Raw genomic sequence first — 16,483 nt, forward strand, 5'->3', positions numbered from 1 at the left:
ACCATGTTTCGATAGCAGGTCCTGAGTCCCTCTTTTTACAAACTGAAGGGGTCTGGCTTTATGATTTTTTAATTAGAGTGTAAATATTGCAGCCTCATAAACTGTTTGATTTATGGATGACAGCAAAGTTTGCACTTTGGGAAAGGACAAGGGAGGCTTCAGATGTGCAGTTTCAGTTTGCCTGTAACAGCCATCCTGGTATTTTGTGTTTGGTGAACTCATCCTATCAGCCTTACTGATAACACCTATCTGTGTGTGTCTAATCTGCCGGGATGACTGAAATTCCTTTTTATTTTTCTAAGCATAAGGAGTACTCACATTCTGTACATTTCAACCGATGCAGCGAGGGGAAAAAAAATTGGAGGAATATTAAACTCACAAGATGAGCTTAAAAGCTGATGCTTGTCATGAGGATTTCAGAGAAGTGGGGCTAGATGCATCACTATAAATTTCAGAGGCATGAGAGAAATGGTGAGTCAAGATTGACAAAGATTTGAGGTTTTGGTGGATCATAGAAGGGTATTTCTGATATCCCTAAAGTAAAATGTTATCAGGTTTTTCAGGATGAAGATTCCAAAGAGGGGAAGTCCCACCTTTTTCAGGCAATCAGTAGAACTTGGTTTCCATGTGCAGTGCAAGTTAGGAAACTCACAAGCAGGGGGAGTGATTTAATTTTAACTGGATTTGAATCAGCATTATTTACCAATGGGGCACCCCTAATCCTCAGTAGAAGTTTTTCATCAGAAGTTTGGACTCCTCCTGGACACCAGGCTGTTTGGCCAACATCATCTGCTCTTGGGGCAGTGAAAGACTTTGCAAACACTGAATTTCTTTCCTCTATGAATCCTGAATCCTCCTTGCTCCATCTCCATGCCTGAGCTTGCTGTCAGCATGGCTATGCTTGCATGGGGATTATTCAACCCAAGATTGCTCTCAAGAGCAATAATTTACCCAGAGAGGCCTAATTCTTTGCATAGGGGGTTTTACAAATCCTCCTTCACTGGCATGACTTGCCCCTTTCCATCTCGCATGTCCTCTGGAAACTCTTCTTGCCAGCACTGCCAATATGATCTGTCTGTTGAGATTTTGGGGGGCATGTGTTTTGGGATGGCTCTTTGTTGTGTTGCAAGGAGCTGGGTTTCTTTGCTGGGCTGATTTGTGGTCCCTGTATCTCTTTCACAGCCTGCCTGCACCATTCCAGCATGCCTGGGCTGGAAGGAGTTGAGGGCATGGTGGGTTTGCCTCTCCCTGGGCAGCATAACCTCACCTGCATGTTGGTGACATGCATGGTGGTGACAGAGATGAGGAAAGTGCAAGCAGGCAGTTTTCCTTGGTATATTCTTGATTTAGAACAGAACATGTCAGTTGGAGATATTGGACAGCTTTCTGTCCAAGTACATCGCACAGTGTGCGCTTGGGACGGTCAGGACAGACGGGACAGAATAAAACCTGAGTTTTGAATTCTCCTTTCCACCTCTTAGCAGAGCCTTTCTGAGTCCCCACACTGGTCTTTCTATCAGCACCAAGGGTCCACCTCTCCTGTCTCAGACCAAGCCCCTGGGAGAGGAGGCAGCCAGCTGCTACAGCAGCCTGGCTTCAGAGCTGAATGCTCTCAGAAAACCTTGGCGCTCTGTTCACAGACCTCTCTGTAGCAAGAAGACCAGAAGCATAATTTTCTTTTAATGATATCCAAAATGTTCATGAACGGTGATGAAATCCAAAAACATGCCATACTGTCAGATTCACCTCTCTCTCTGCTGGAGCTGTACTTGTTTTACTGCAGGAAGTATTTTGTGGCTCCACAGTAGCAGCCTGGGTTTTGTTGCCAAAGGCCCAAATAGTGAAGTTTGATGGTTTTGGTTTTTTTAATCCCATCAAACTTGTTGAAAGGCCTTTCAGTGCAAACTTGATGTCAATGGCAATTACATATATGTTTACAGATTATGGCTCCAATCCCATCCTGGTAAATGTTTTTGCACATGGTTAAATCTCATGTGTAATTGCCCAGAGAATAAAATCAGAAGTGGTGAATGTAGGAAGACAATAACTTGGACTGAACTGTTTTCTTGTTCCTGTTTAATTTTGAACCTGTTCAACCCTTGTGAGTTCAAAAGTTCACCTCAGTCTTGACCATTATTGAGCTTGGATTCTGTTTAGGGGAAACTGCAACTCCAAGTAAAGCAAAGGGTCAGAAGACAATAAATCCACCAGAACACACAAAGTGATAAATGAAGAAGGCAGAGAGACAGAAAAAAAGAAAAATAGCACATATTGGGTGAGTTCTTGGTTTTATAATGTTGAAAGGTGTTTTGCTGCTGACTGCACTGAGGCTGGGATTTTTTTGTAACACCTGGTTCAAAACCCTGGAATTCCACCAGAAGGTTTCTGTTACCTGTAGTACTCCTGTGTCACTTGTAATGAGCTTTGTTTTGTAGCTCTAATGCACGCTTTAGCTCCCAATAGCCCTTAGCTGCAAGATGCAGCAGCCCAGTCTTTTGGGGCAGAGGGAAAAGTGAAATTACAGGAGGGAACGGCTTTTCCTCTTTGACCTGTTTCCCCACAGAGGCTTCAGAGCCTCAAATGCATTTATCTTTGCAACCCAGTTTTTTCTGAGTCAATTTCTTTTGTGTTTATTGAGCCCCCCCCCGTGATAAAAACAAAGCTGGTGCCAAACATTTTATTACAAATTTCATGTGAAAAAGGGCCAAGGATATTTCAGTGCATATGTGTGCCTACAGTCTTCTGTATCCTCAACAAGAAGTTCTTGAGTTGCTAGTGCTGAATTTGAGGATTGAATCAGGGTGAAGCCCAGTTTGCTTTGCAAGACAGGTTTAATTTTCCCTGAGTTTCCAATAAGGAGGCAATTTGGCTCAGTGTCTTTACTTGCAAAAGCCCAGACCTATATCAGGAAAGTGCAAAAGTCATGTAGGGGCAAAGCTGCACCAGAGATACATAAAGTGATTTAACTCTGGTGCCTGCATAGGAGCAAGAGAGATGAGTAGGAAATACAGACGTGTCTGATATTGTACCCAGCACTTCAATACCTTTGAGGTTGGGGTGTCAGGACTTACATTAATTATTAATATTTTGGTATTCTTGAGATCCTAACACTTCACAGAATAAATTGACAGGAACCCACCTATCATCAGCATGTAAAAGGATTTCCTTTCTTTTTTCCTTGCAGTAATGGAACTGAGCAGATTCCTGCTCCAGTTCTACTGAGTTTATTTTGCTGGAAATTACCCACCTTCTTTTAAAAGTGCTAGCATTGACTGAACAGTAAAAAGAATTAAAAATCAAAGTTTCATATTTTAATACTTGCCTTTAAAGCAGACAGTGTTATAAAAGTAAGATAATTTCTCTGAGTACCTTGAGAAGCATTTGTTTTCTATGAAAGAGCCCAGACCTAATGGGTTAAGTACTTGAAAACTGTAGGAAGAGCTCCAAACTGCAGAAAGTCTGAGGTTTTTAAAGAGACAGAGAAGTATTTGAAATGCTTCTTTCAAGTCAGGTCAGGGTTTTCCAGCTCAGAGATATTTCTTGTTGTCAGTAAACTAAAAATGGAAAGAGAAAATCCAAACCCTGGAAAGGAAGGGAAGTCAGAGGACCTGAGTAAGTGATGATTTATCTGATAACAAAAATCCTACTGCCCTAATCATTCATGGTTTATTTCTTTGGCATGCAGCAGTTAAGAAAAATCCACTGAGCACTAGTAATTCCACTATTGCGAAAGCCAAATCCTTCATTTAAACTTTTGAGACATTTTTTCCATTTGCTTTCCTGCCACTCAAGGAGCAGAAATCATAAGCTCACTCATACCAGCTCACCTCATCAATTAGAAAAGAGACAGGAGTCGCTTCCAGATGAAAAGGGGATGCAGCAGAGGAAAAATATGCTGGAAAATCAAAATTGATTGCCTCTAATAACTTCTGCATAGTGTTCCAAGCTTGGGTTGGCCACACTGAGACATCCCTAAACTTTGTGAAAGTTGAGATTTGGAGCTGTCTGCTAGAACAGAATCATCAGAGAATATGGCACTTAATTAATGAAATTGATATCGAGAACAGAGCCAGCATTTTGTCTTATTTAAAATAATTAAATCGTAAATTAATACACTTTAACCCAAATTTGAAAACCTAAAGCCCAACCTCAAATTTTAAGTTCTTGTCTGCTGCCAGAACTGCCATTTGATAGTGCACCACTCTTACAAGTAGCAGGATTATGGCTGATGAGTCCTTCGTGTTGACACATGAAAGTTAAATGCAGAACAGTGCTTGCTCCATGGTTTGGGGCTTTTTTATTTGTCTTAACACCACCTTTGGCATCTGCAAAGTTATACAGTATTAAAATAAAACTTCAATGGACAGAGTGAAAATCTGTAGTTTCCAAGCTCTCTGGTGGGAAAGTTGTTTGCATTTGATAAATAAACTCCCAAAGTAAGTTAATTGGAGAAAATTGTAATGTAATCCTCAATCAAAACACGTGTCTTAGGCAGCAAAGAAAACACTGTTGGTCTGATGCATTTCTTAAAAAGGAGAATTTTTTTCCATACTCGTATCAGGCTTGCAAAGCTCTTTCATGGAAAATTTGTCAAACAATTTTTTCTGTTTGGAGTTGAAACAGGTGAGGCTGTGTCCTCCCACTGGAGAGGAATTGCTTATGGGCAGGCAGAGGATGTGTGGCAGCCTTCTCACAATGGTTCTGATGCCTTGGGAGGCTGACCTGGAACAGAGACTGGGCAGAGCTGGAGAATAAAGCAGGGATTTATTGAAAGGCCTCCAGGATACACCTTGGGCAGGACAGGGCCTGGCCAGGGCTACACCCAAGGTGGACTAAGAATGGTCACAAAATGGCTGACTGGTTATGAAATCTCACATTTTTATAAGTTTTGGTCCATTTGCATTTTGGGGTTTAATTGTCCAGTTACAGCTCTGGGCTGTGGGCTCCCATCCTTCTTGTTCCTCCCTTCAGCCCACCCTTGTTTGTGCTTTTGGGCTGAAAGTTGTCCTTGGTGTGCAGCAGGAGAAGGATTTGTTTTGTGTCCCTGCTCTGTGAAGAGCTGAGTGACCCTGACTGTGAGGCTGAGAACATCCCTTAAGCTAAAGCTTAAGGCATCAATTCAAGACCCACATCAATGCAGGCAGCACGTGTTGGTGCTGGAACTGTGTCTTTGGAGGGGACTCAGTGTTGGAGAAGGGCATGTGAGCTGTCCTTCTTTTCTTCCCTTCCACTGTGGATAAGCTAGGGATGATGAGAATGAAAGGAATCTCTTTCTGCAAAGAAACCTGAAGTTTCATGGCTCCAAAGGGCAGTGTATCTCTGCCTTAGCTTGGAACCATAGGTCTGAAGAACATGTTTAACATCCCTCCTGACAGGATATGAAAAAAAAAATAATCTAGAAAGAGCAATTGTGCTGAATATGATGCAGGATTACTTACTTTTTGTTTTTTCTTATCTTCATTTCTTCTGGGAAAGCCTATTAGCTCATCCACTTGAATTTTTGTTCAGCCTTCATCCTGAAATTTAAGAGACAGATTTAAAACAACATTACTAGGGACTATTCCCGTAAGTCATCTAGTTTTAAGGGAAACCACTTTCATGTGGGTGCAAAGGGAGTTAGAAAAAATAGCCACTCACACAAGCCACCAGTGCCTCCTTGTGAACCTGGGAGGATGTACTCAGTTCTGTCTAGGTCCCTTTCCACATTTTCAGTAATGGTTTGGAAGTGAAATTATTAAACTTGCAGGTGACACCAAGCTGGGGGAGTCTGAGGCAGGTTGTGGAACGGGACCAGATTTCAGAATTGTCTTGACAAGCAGGAGAAGCAGCCCAAAGCAGGAGAGTGGGTTTGGTGAGAGGAGTGCTGAGCTCTGAGCACGTGTGGAAATGAATACTCTGACAAACACAAGCACCTATTCTATGAGAAGGGACCAAACAGGACTTCAGCAGGTCAGTAGGTGAACACAAACCTGTTTTTGTGCAAAATGCAACTACTTCCAAGGCAGGGAAGACCGTGTGCATGCTGAGATGAGGAAGGGAAGTCATCACCTCCTTTGTGAAGCACTGCTGAGACTTTTTCTGTGCTGGTGTGCTTGCTTTTGGGTGTGATGAGGAGAAAAGTGAGCCCTTGTGGGAGAGGTTGCAAAGGGAGCAAGATGCTTTCTGGGAGGCTTGCCAAATGTGGCATTTCGAGGGCAGACTGAACTAGGGTTGTGTAGAGTAAAAAAGGCTGAGGGAGCACGAATACAGGCATCTAATCTATAAAGGGTGGCTGCACAGAGAAAGGGAATAATTTTTCCTCTGTGTCCCCTTGACACAGAATTAAAAATAGGACAAAATGATAGAAAATAAGATTTTAGAGGCTGAGGAGCATTTTCTGACAGTGTGGACTTTATGGACTCAGGAGGCTGAGGAATTGCAGGCTCCAAGAAGTTTTGCTAAATGTCTGGATAAAGATGATTCCTCTTCAGAGTGTTCCATTGACAGGATGACTGTCATAAGGCCTTACGTTTGAAGTTAAATTGTGGAAATACTGTATTCCTAGAGCATTTTTTTTTCCAGGAAAATACTAGTGAAGGAGATTTTCCAAAGAAATAACCCTGTTGTCAACCATCTTAGGGGGACTGTTTATAGCTGTGTACATCCCCAGCTCAAAGCACTTTCAGGGGCACTATGGATACCTCTCCTTGCTCTTTGCAGGAATCTAGAATTGAAAACTGACTGCTTAGAACTAGAAACAAGGAAAACAAACCAGAATGTTTCCACAAGGCAGTGTCATTCGTATACTCTATGGTGAAAATTAAATGTAAAATCATGTCTTTTGAAGACCAAGAAATGACACAGTGGAAGAATATAACAGAGTGTAAATAGAGGGTAAATAGAGGGTAAAGTGTAAACTAGCAGAGCAGTGCTAAATGAAAAACCTCCTTTCCTCCGAGGGTATTCCCTTCCAGGGCAAGATATACTGCTTTACCTTGAGATTCTGTTTTATTTCACAACGTTTCACCTTTAGTTTTTTTGTTATAGCTTCATTTCACTGCATGCAGTACGGATTCATCCTGTGCTTTCCAAACGTGCTGAGCAGAGAAAAATCTGTGACATTAATTGTGAGAGAGAGAGAGAGAGAACTCTATCATATAATAAATGTTTGTGAGATTTACACGTGCATGACGGGAGAGGCTGGGATTTTCCCTCGCAGCCCAAATTTTGGCATTTTAGGCCTGCAAGTGCCAGTGGTGTGGTCTGATACCGAGATCAGTGGGGCCCTACAAGAATCAAGAGCAGGTTATCCTGCTCAGGCTCTCAGACACGGTGGTTGCAGAGGCAGGCTTGGAGACTGCTGCTCACAGGAGTCTCCACCAGCACTTTGGTATTTCTTTCCGAAGAGATCTCTTTTGCAGAGGTCAGAGCTGCCAGCCCGTCAGGTATTTCCCAGAACTGTCAGTCTCTCTGGGGTGCAGCAGGCTGTGGTGTGTAAAGCCACAGCACTGACATATCACTTTACCTAGTTCTGCTAGACTTACCCTCTCGGTGAAATATGCAAACTGTCTCTGCCTGGTGCAGCATTTGCATTATCTAAAGCTCACTGTGTGTGCTGTGGTCCTTCTGCCTTTGCAAATGCTGTTTAAATATAGCATCCATAAATAAACGTTCAATAATTCATGAACATAATTTTGTAAATTCTGCTAGGCCACACCTCTCCAGGGGCATATTTATGAACGTGCTTCAGCCTGGAATCAATGCGTCTGCCAAGCGTCCTACCTCTGAGGCAGAATTCCCACATCCAGCCCAAAAATGCTGCAAACGACTCTGATTCCACTTCACCAGCCATCCATCATGCTGTCACTTTAATTCAGATGCTGCTACTTGTTTTAATAACATACATCTTACACAAAGAATATTGCTAACACAAGATTCTCGAGGTAGATTTTTACAGCCTCATAAAATGGTATTAACCCTTTGATCCCTGATATTCTTTTCATACAGCTTTTTTTTTTTTTTTTTATGCTTATCAATAACCTGTGTTCGTGGGGTCTATTCACGCTGGAGAATCCGACATCAATCACTGCAGTAAAAATATTATTCCTCCAGCATTACCCTAAAGAATTATGGAAAGAATAAAAGTGTTATTGCAGGAATTATTTAGCAAACAATAGATGGATAAAATGTATTATGGTAAGTGTTAAATTATATCACCACATTACCGAAAACTACCTGAGATAGCACAGAAGGTAGTTCAATGCTTTTTCTAAGTAGTTCAAGGAGAACAATAGCAGAATCCCACAAAAGATTTTACTGTGAAACCCTGGAATGACAAGGCAAATGATGTATTATCACATAAAATGATAGTTTGCAGGGGAAAAGGAAAATTCTACTTGCCTATTCCTGAGTTGCACCTGGCGATATTTTGGGAGTGAGAGGAGGCGAATAATAGTAATTTACACTTAGCTGCTTAACACTCAAGTATTTAAAGGACTTACTTATTGGGGTTTTTTTGCATGTCTTTATAGAAATACCTTCCTTCTGTTGTAACTGAGCAACATGGAATATGCAATTATAAAATTTTGTTTCTGTTCCACATAAAGGACACTCCAAGTTATTTCTTTCTTCCTTCTCCCTGCTGTTTTTCCTTTGAGGTCAGCTCCAGGAATTAGAAAAGGTTTTACTGAAATGCTTGATTAACCCAATTGCTAAAATCATGCCAATATTTTTGGTAAAATTAAGGACACCTAAACAAGGTTGGGTTCCATGATTTCACCAAGTAGACTCTTATCAGTTAATGCAGATTTAGAGAGGGGAAAAAAAAAGCATAATGTTGCACTGGGCTCATGGGATTCATTTGATCAACATGATTAAATTATTTCCTTACTCAGCTAGAAGGAAATTACTAGTAACCAGACATTATGTGTCTGTTAATTATGTGCAATAAGGTTCTCTGCTATCACACCACCTCTTGCATTCATGTTCTGTGTGTCTTAAAGACATTTTCATTTTTAAAACCTAAATATTGAAAAGGGACAGCTATAATTTTAATAAATATCTAACGTGCCAAAAAGCACTTCTAAGAAGGAGCTGTTTGTCCTTTGGGTAATCATAGATAAGTTTGTGGAGGTGACATGCCAGCATTTCACATGTTTTTGGTTGTCCCCACCAGGATTTTGTTTTTGTGTTGCAGTTGTTCATTTTTATAAATTGGATCATTTATTATTGCAAGGAATGAGAAGGACAGTTTGCCAGAAATCTGCAATTTTGCTTGAAATAGTTAATCTCCCTGATGCAAGATCTGCTCACCTATATGTTGTCTTTGTGCCAGATCTACATTCTGCTCTGATGCTGCCCAATCTAGGATTTCAAAAGGATTTTTTTATAAAGGAAGAAACATATGGTACAAGAGAGGCATTATTCTTTTTCTAATGAAATGATGGGCTTCTGTTTCATATTAAAGTGTTAATAGGTCTGAAATTAGGTCTCAAAAAAGAGAATAGTGCTTTTAAAATTCTTAATGTGATTCATTATCTGCAGTCAAAACCAGATGACATTTATTTTTATCCCAAAAATAATAATAAAAAAAAGCCAAGCCACAGGGAAATAAAAAATAAAAACCTGGATTCAGGCTCTGATTTATCAAATGGAAAGCTCTTTAGAATCAGAGCCTGGGCTGGAGGCTGGAGGTTTTGTTCGAGTTTGAGAACCTTCATATGTTTTTGAAATCTAAACAAATATTTCAAAGAAGGTGGTGTCACATTTGAAGTAAGTGATCCTATTAGGCACTGGGACACGGCTGCTTTGTGGGAGGGCTGGGCAGCATTTTCTGTATGATAGTGTGGTGCACTGCTAATACACCGAGACATCACTTTCATCTGAAACGCCAGTAGGACTGAACTCCTCTCCTGCACTTTGGCTTTCAGTGTTAATAATGAATGAATAAAAGTTCAGAGGATAGAAGCTAAATGGATATTGTACTTTGAAAAAAAAAAGAAAAAAAAGAATTTTTAACTAACAGCATGCCAAGCTGTTCAGAAACGAGCAAAAGGCAGTAAATGGACAAATTTATGATGAGTGGTTGGGAAGGCTGCACCAAGGCATGTGTGTGAGTTGCACTGGCATAAAACACTAGGAATTTCAATACAATTAAAAATGCATGTTAACTAGAAATAATGAAGGTTTCATAAAGATTTTCTTGGTTATGGGGATTTTGGGTGCAATCTATTTTGTCACTGTTAGCCCAGGATAGCCATGTCTTCCATACCCTGCTTTTGGAGATCACTATTTATGTCTCCATGTCTACCAGGAAAGTAACTGGGAATTTGATGGGTTTTGTAGATCTTGGGCATTGCCAGCAGGCAGCCTAGAAAGCTGGAACTTTCTCTGGAAGCATCATCTGGATGATGCCTTCAGACTCCCTCTGTCTGGTTGTTCCAAACCACCCAGCTGCAGTGGCAGTGGTCTCTCTCAACTGAGAAATCTTGTTGGTGGTCCAGATCCTCGTCAGCATTCATCTTCATTATAGAAATGTCAGCTCTAGAGCAGGTCCAGCTCAGAACAGTCATCAACACTTGTAGCATGTGGAAAATAAGAGCAAAACCAGCCCAAGGTTTCATGTAAATTGTACCAATGGCTTCTCTTGCATAATCTGCCTCCCACTTCTGGGTGCTGGAACTACTTACCAGGCACTCCCAAACCTGAGTGGAAATGGTTGTGTATAAGTACTTGTGCTCAGTTGTGTCAAAGTCACAAAACAACTGCCCTCAGCACTTCTGGAGGGGTACAAAAAGAATTATGTAGCAAGGAGCTAATCCCAAAATGATGTGCGTGTATGTGGAGAGGTACGTCTGACATTCACATTAATACCAAATGAGTTCATCGTGATTAATGTTATTGCATTAAATATCGAAGGGATTAATAATGATTAGACCATTATTTTAAAGGGTTACCAGCATGACACCAGCTCATTTTTTAGCAGCTGTAGACACTTGGGTTTGTACTTTTTTTCTCTCAGTGCGTTTTCAGTCCTCACCTCCTTTGACCAAATATACTCTCTTGGAATTTCATCTTACTGAATTTATGATTTTATGGCTGTGTTTCCTGTCAGGACTAAATCCAAGTACTGATGAAGTCATTAGAAGCTTTGCTCTTCATTTCATTTCTGTAAAAAAGGCTGAGATCCTGATTTCCATGGACTGACAAGCACTATTTCCATTGGTTTTGTTGGACATGCTTCCTTGAACCTACAAAAAAGCTAAGTGAATATCAGTTTGGAATCTTTTAAATGTGTTTTTAGAGGATATTTGCTTGAAGGACAGTTCTTTATGTGCATTCTTCTATCTTTTCCAAAAAGCTTGCCCTCACAGAGATCAGTAAGAAAGTCCAGATTACAGGTAGTATTATGCTTTAAATAAAAATACCTTAACTAAGGCAAAAAAAAAAAAAAAGAAAAAAAAAGAAAAAAAAAAAAGCCTGAAACAGATGATTAAGATGTGTTTCACAGGAATTGCTGCCAACACTTGGGTAATCCACTATTTCTTGATGCACAAATAGTATTATATTCCACACTTTTAATAAAATTAAAAAGGCCGAAAGATCTCATAAATTATCTCCTCAGTAGAAGCTACTAAAACCTGCTAAATCTGTTTTGAAGTCTTAGTGTCATACACAGTATTTAAAAGTCATGCATATCAAAATATCATTTATAAAAGGGATAAAGCAAATATTTTTCTGTTTATAATTGGAAAATCTTATATAAAAGGATAAAGCTTGTGATATTTATCTGCTTTTCTTTACTTTTTGTCTATGCTGGTTTTTTAAAGGCCTTGGCTATGATTAAATTGCTTCTTGATCGGGTGCTGCTGATCAGTCATTTCAGCCCAGTCACAGATATCAGGAGTTGCAGTTTGGCTGTAATTTTTTTCCCAGCTTTAATTGTTAATAATTTTTCTGTGGTTGCTTTATAAAATGGTAGCTTAGAGTTTTACCTTGGCTTTTTGTTCTGCAGTACAAGAAATTAGAGAAAAGAGGATAAAACAGGTTGCAATTTGCTGTGCTGTTACTTTTCCTATAGGTTTTCCTGCTCTGTCCAAGGCATGCCAACATCTCCAGCAAAATACATCTGTGTGTATCTTTATATTAGGAAATTAAACATGTCAGGGACCATTCTGTGGCAGTAAGGCTCTTGGGCAAAATGCTGCTCACTTGCATAATATTATATAGTTTTACCTTCAAAAATGAGATGGTTGCACAGAGGATGCCTGTTGGGAATGGTCCTTGATCCGTGAAAATACCCAACCCTTTGCCAAAGATTTGGCCAGGGGAGGGGTGGATAGGTTGAGTCAAAATGTGCAAGGAATGGTCGAGCAGCAGAAGTGGTGGAGGTGTTGTTTGTAAAGCACACAAGTCCCTTTTGTCACTCCTGCTGCCAAATACTGGTTCAGAGATGAATTTTTCTACTTCCAATGTTTGGGTCCATGTTCACTGTGTCCATTTGGTGCACTGGTTTTTCAGAGAGGGATGCCTTTCTCTGTCAGTTGATGTCAGTGCATAATGGTGACACTTTCTGCCTCTAAAACTTTTGTTGTAGAAGTTTGAACATAAAGTTTGGGGTCAAAGTCCCCTGTTTGTTACCCTCTGTTTAAACCTATGCTTATACCTCATGGAAAGCATCAAGACTAAAGTGTGTGTTTTAGTGCACAAACTTCAAATTGGCTGATTTTCTGTATCAGATCAGCATATTCCACCTGAAAAACCCGAGTCCAGTTGTATTTAGCCAGATCTATGTATTACATGTTAAATACTCTCTAAACTGTGCTTTATTATCAAATATAACGACAGTAAAATAATGTACAATGGGAGGTCTTTTGTGCAGAGTAATCTGCTGGAGAGACAGACAGTCTTGTCAGTAGTGATATAGAGAGATATAGAGATCACTGTTTTTGTTGTTCCTCAGTTATGAGTGAATTTCTCTGCCTTAGATATACCTGCAATATATTTATAGAAAATAGAGTATTCTGCTTTCAGGTTTGGATGGTGTGCAAGTGGTGAGCTGACTGAAGAAAAGTTCGTCTTCACGAATGTGCTTTGAAAAGTGCATTGAGTTCCACTGGCACGTTGCACAAAGACAAGGTCTCAAGTCTGCTAGGAGTATTTTGAATGGTTATAATGCAGAATCAAACTCCTGTGTGCATGCTTTAGTTCTGGTTTGTTTTGCTACAGGAATGTCAGAGGTTCCTGAGAGGTTTCTGCTCCTTGCAGCAACAGGCTGGGCGCAGGGAGGACACCTCAGACACACATCCTGCTTGGTTGCCATCTGGGCTGTGGCACAAGGTTGGAGAAGGCTGAGCGTGGAAAGCCTCCCAACACGGTGAGAGAAAAGGGTATGGCCAGGGTGGTGTCTCAGGACACCCAGCACTGGTTTTCTGAAGGCTTCCAAGCACCGTGGAGGACATCACTGTGAGCTGGCTCCAGGGGAGGCAGACACTCCCTGGCTCCAGCACTTATCAAAGCTTGTGTGAGCTTAGAGGAAGGTTTCGGTGTGTGACAGCATCACCAAACGCCTTTGTGTGGTTTGCTTGGCAGGAGGGACAGGTGAGGGCAGCCTCGTGGGGCTGGGACCCCCATCTCCCCACACTGACAGCCCCCCCTGCCTCCCCTGCAGCGGGTCAGCAAGACTTACAGCAGTCCAGACTGGGAGAGTGTTACCTACTTAAACTGGTTTTTTCTGACTTAATAAGAATTTTTCATCTATAGCAAGCCAGTTTAAAATATTGTCTATACACAAACAGTCATTCTGAATAATAGGCCTGCACACAGTAAATGTCAGCTCTTTAAATCACAGAGGACTTCGGAAGCGGAGTAGAGAATGCTCCATAACAGTTTAAACTTCAGCCTCCCATTTATTATGTATGTGTTTATAAATCTCTGAGGGGCACTCTTTTCCCTTCTGGGAAGCCCAGAGGAGCAGAGTTGTTTGTCAGCCCGGCTGGGTGCTGCCTGGTGCTGCGCTTGCTCCTCTGCATTCTGACCCCATTTGGTTTCAAGGTTGGCATCCAAGGTTGTGCCTGAGGAAATTTTATTTTCTTTCCTCCTAACAGCAGCACAGAGGCCCCTTTATTTCTAGGAAGATGGCACAGGCAGAACAAAAAGTGGTGAGGGGTCAGCAGAGCGCTGTTGTGCTGTGTTTTTCTTTTTAAGCTGAGCATGAGTGATCACCACTTTTAGAAAAGGGCTCTCCCTTTGCCACAGAGGAAGAGTGTAAAGGTATCTTGCCCAGCCGTGGCGTTGAAAAATCTCCTCAGCATTCCCATCTGTCTTGGTTAGTATGAATACTTTAGCATTAAATGGAGAAAAGGAGAATCCATCAATAGTTAATAACTGACCTTAAGATAGGAATTCAAAGTTCACTGCAATTAAACCCAAGTGTCAGCAGAACCCGCAAGGGAGGCTATCAATATATTTGACTATACCTAGGCATAGATGGCAGATTTAAATTCTATAAGGGAAACGACTGTGCATTATTCCTAATAAAAACATATCCTTGTACTGTCTTATATCACAGACAAAACACAGAGGTTCTGTGTTATGAATGGTAGTAGGAGAAAACATACTGAAGAGCAAATGTGATTCTGGATGGAATTTCACCACGTGACCCTGTTGTAAACCAGATGTTTGTCAGATTCGGTGGGAGAATGTATCCATCTTGAAATTTTTAATAAGGTTACATAAAGGATTAAAAGCAAACATTTACAATACATAGGATTTAAAGATAATTATATTTCTCTTAAATTGGTTATTTGCTTGGTAGATTGTTAAAAATATTTACATAATCTATCTATGGTGCAGTGCACCTCATGGATGGCTTCTTTCATTATGTTGTTTGATGTACATCCACAGCATCCGAAAAACAAAGCACAAAGGGACTGTTCCACAGACATAAACAATACGTGTGATTTAAAAAATGTGCTCTATTATTGGGAAAAGAAGAAGAAGAAGAAGAAAGAATCTGCAGCCAAATCCAGGAGTTCTGGGGTAAGATTCTGATGCCTGGAAGAGAGAATTGTACTTCTCTGTGAAAAGCAGTGATGCCCCCACTCCAAGGGAAGCTGGCTCTGGGTAGAATGTAGATGGCTTTTTACTCTTGCTGCTGCAGCTGTTTTTCAGTGTCTTCCCCCTTCTGAGACGGGAAAATGGAGATAAAAGCTTGAAAAAAGGACATAGAAATGGGATAAAGGGAATTCCTTGTGTTTGTACCTAAGACTTCATAAGAAATTACTTTGCATTTGTGAATTTGTTCCTGCCAGCTTCCTTTTCATACCACTGGTAGTTTTTGTGGGGCTACATTCAAGGCCACTAACTCTCAAGATTATTTTCTCTAGTGTTCTTTTTACTGGCAGACAATTTACAAGGAAACTTCATGGCAGGATGTATCAAGTTTACACAGAGATGTGCACATGGATGCTGCATCAGTATAACACTACAATGGCCTCAAAAAAGATGCTGAACAAATATATATGATGAGTCTGAGGTTTTACATGCAATCACATTTGAAAGAATAGGAAGGTGAATCAATCATACTCCCTGTTTTATTTTGGGAAATATTCTTTCACCCAGTGGATTTCCGATTCTTGGGGGACAGGGACAAAGTAAATTAAACTAGTAAAATGGAATAATAACTTTTCCTTTGGCATTCTCTCCTGTGTAGGTACAGGATGCGTAAGTCCACTTGGACTTCACTTGTGATGTTTTATACACCAACAGACTTATTGGGAATGGTAGCTCCTATCTGTAGCACTTTGATCATTCCTGGTACCAAGAGGGTCTGATGAACACAGAATCTCCCTGAAGGCAGAGGACAGTATTAATGTTGAGATATAACACACTAAGCCCAGGAAGCTGGTTGCTCAAAGTGGTGCTAATTCAACCACATTATGGATCATTTATAGCCCAGATGGATTGTTACAAATGAAAGATATTGCTGATGATTGCTGTAGCCAAGTTAATGATGTGATAGAGGTGCTGACACTCGCTAGTTGTATTGTGCCTGTTGTCACACTGCTCTTCTGGCTGCCTCTTCCACCTCTCCAAGCCCTCGTTGATGGCACAGCCAGGGAGGGTTTGGCATTGTCAGCTCAAAGAACAAGAAGATGTTAATTTTTCTTGCAGAATAGTTCAGCGTGCAAGAGGGATTTCTAATTCAGAGCCCCTAACTGTAGTCTTTAATAGAAAAAAGCCTAGGTACCACAAACTGCTCAGTGGAAGATAGAAAAAGTTGCCTTTCAGTGCTCTGAGTCATGGAACATGTTTTTTCTCATTTTTTGCTTGGGACAGGATAGGTTTGGGACTATGATGCATGTATAACTGGGAGAGGGAAAATATACAGGGCTACTGGAAAATTGTGGAAGCCCTGAAGAAATTTTCTGCAGCTGCCTCCCTGATAATGATTGGATAGCCCCCATCACTGCAGCAGATCCCACAATTTGTGACTATACTTTTA

General features: G+C 40.8%; 1 long non-coding RNA gene across 11 annotated transcripts in view; it reads left to right on the forward strand.

The window, feature by feature from the left end:
- LOC134547506 (uncharacterized) overlaps positions 1–16,483 on the forward strand; it is a 465,000-nt gene that overhangs the window by 404,566 nt on the left and 43,951 nt on the right. For 9 of the 11 annotated variants that reach the window (XR_010079493.1, XR_010079492.1, XR_010079494.1 and 6 more), the window contains 3 exons: positions 11,093–13,354; positions 14,884–15,018; positions 16,318–16,468. This is a non-coding gene — a long non-coding RNA (uncharacterized LOC134547506). The remainder of the gene's footprint in view (positions 1–11,092; positions 13,355–14,883; positions 15,019–16,317; positions 16,469–16,483) is intronic. The other 2 variants (XR_010079489.1, XR_010079490.1) reach the window with 2 other exon arrangements.

This window comes from Prinia subflava, chromosome 2 (assembly GCF_021018805.1).
Source record: "Prinia subflava isolate CZ2003 ecotype Zambia chromosome 2, Cam_Psub_1.2, whole genome shotgun sequence".
Lineage (NCBI taxonomy): Eukaryota > Metazoa > Chordata > Aves > Passeriformes > Cisticolidae > Prinia > Prinia subflava.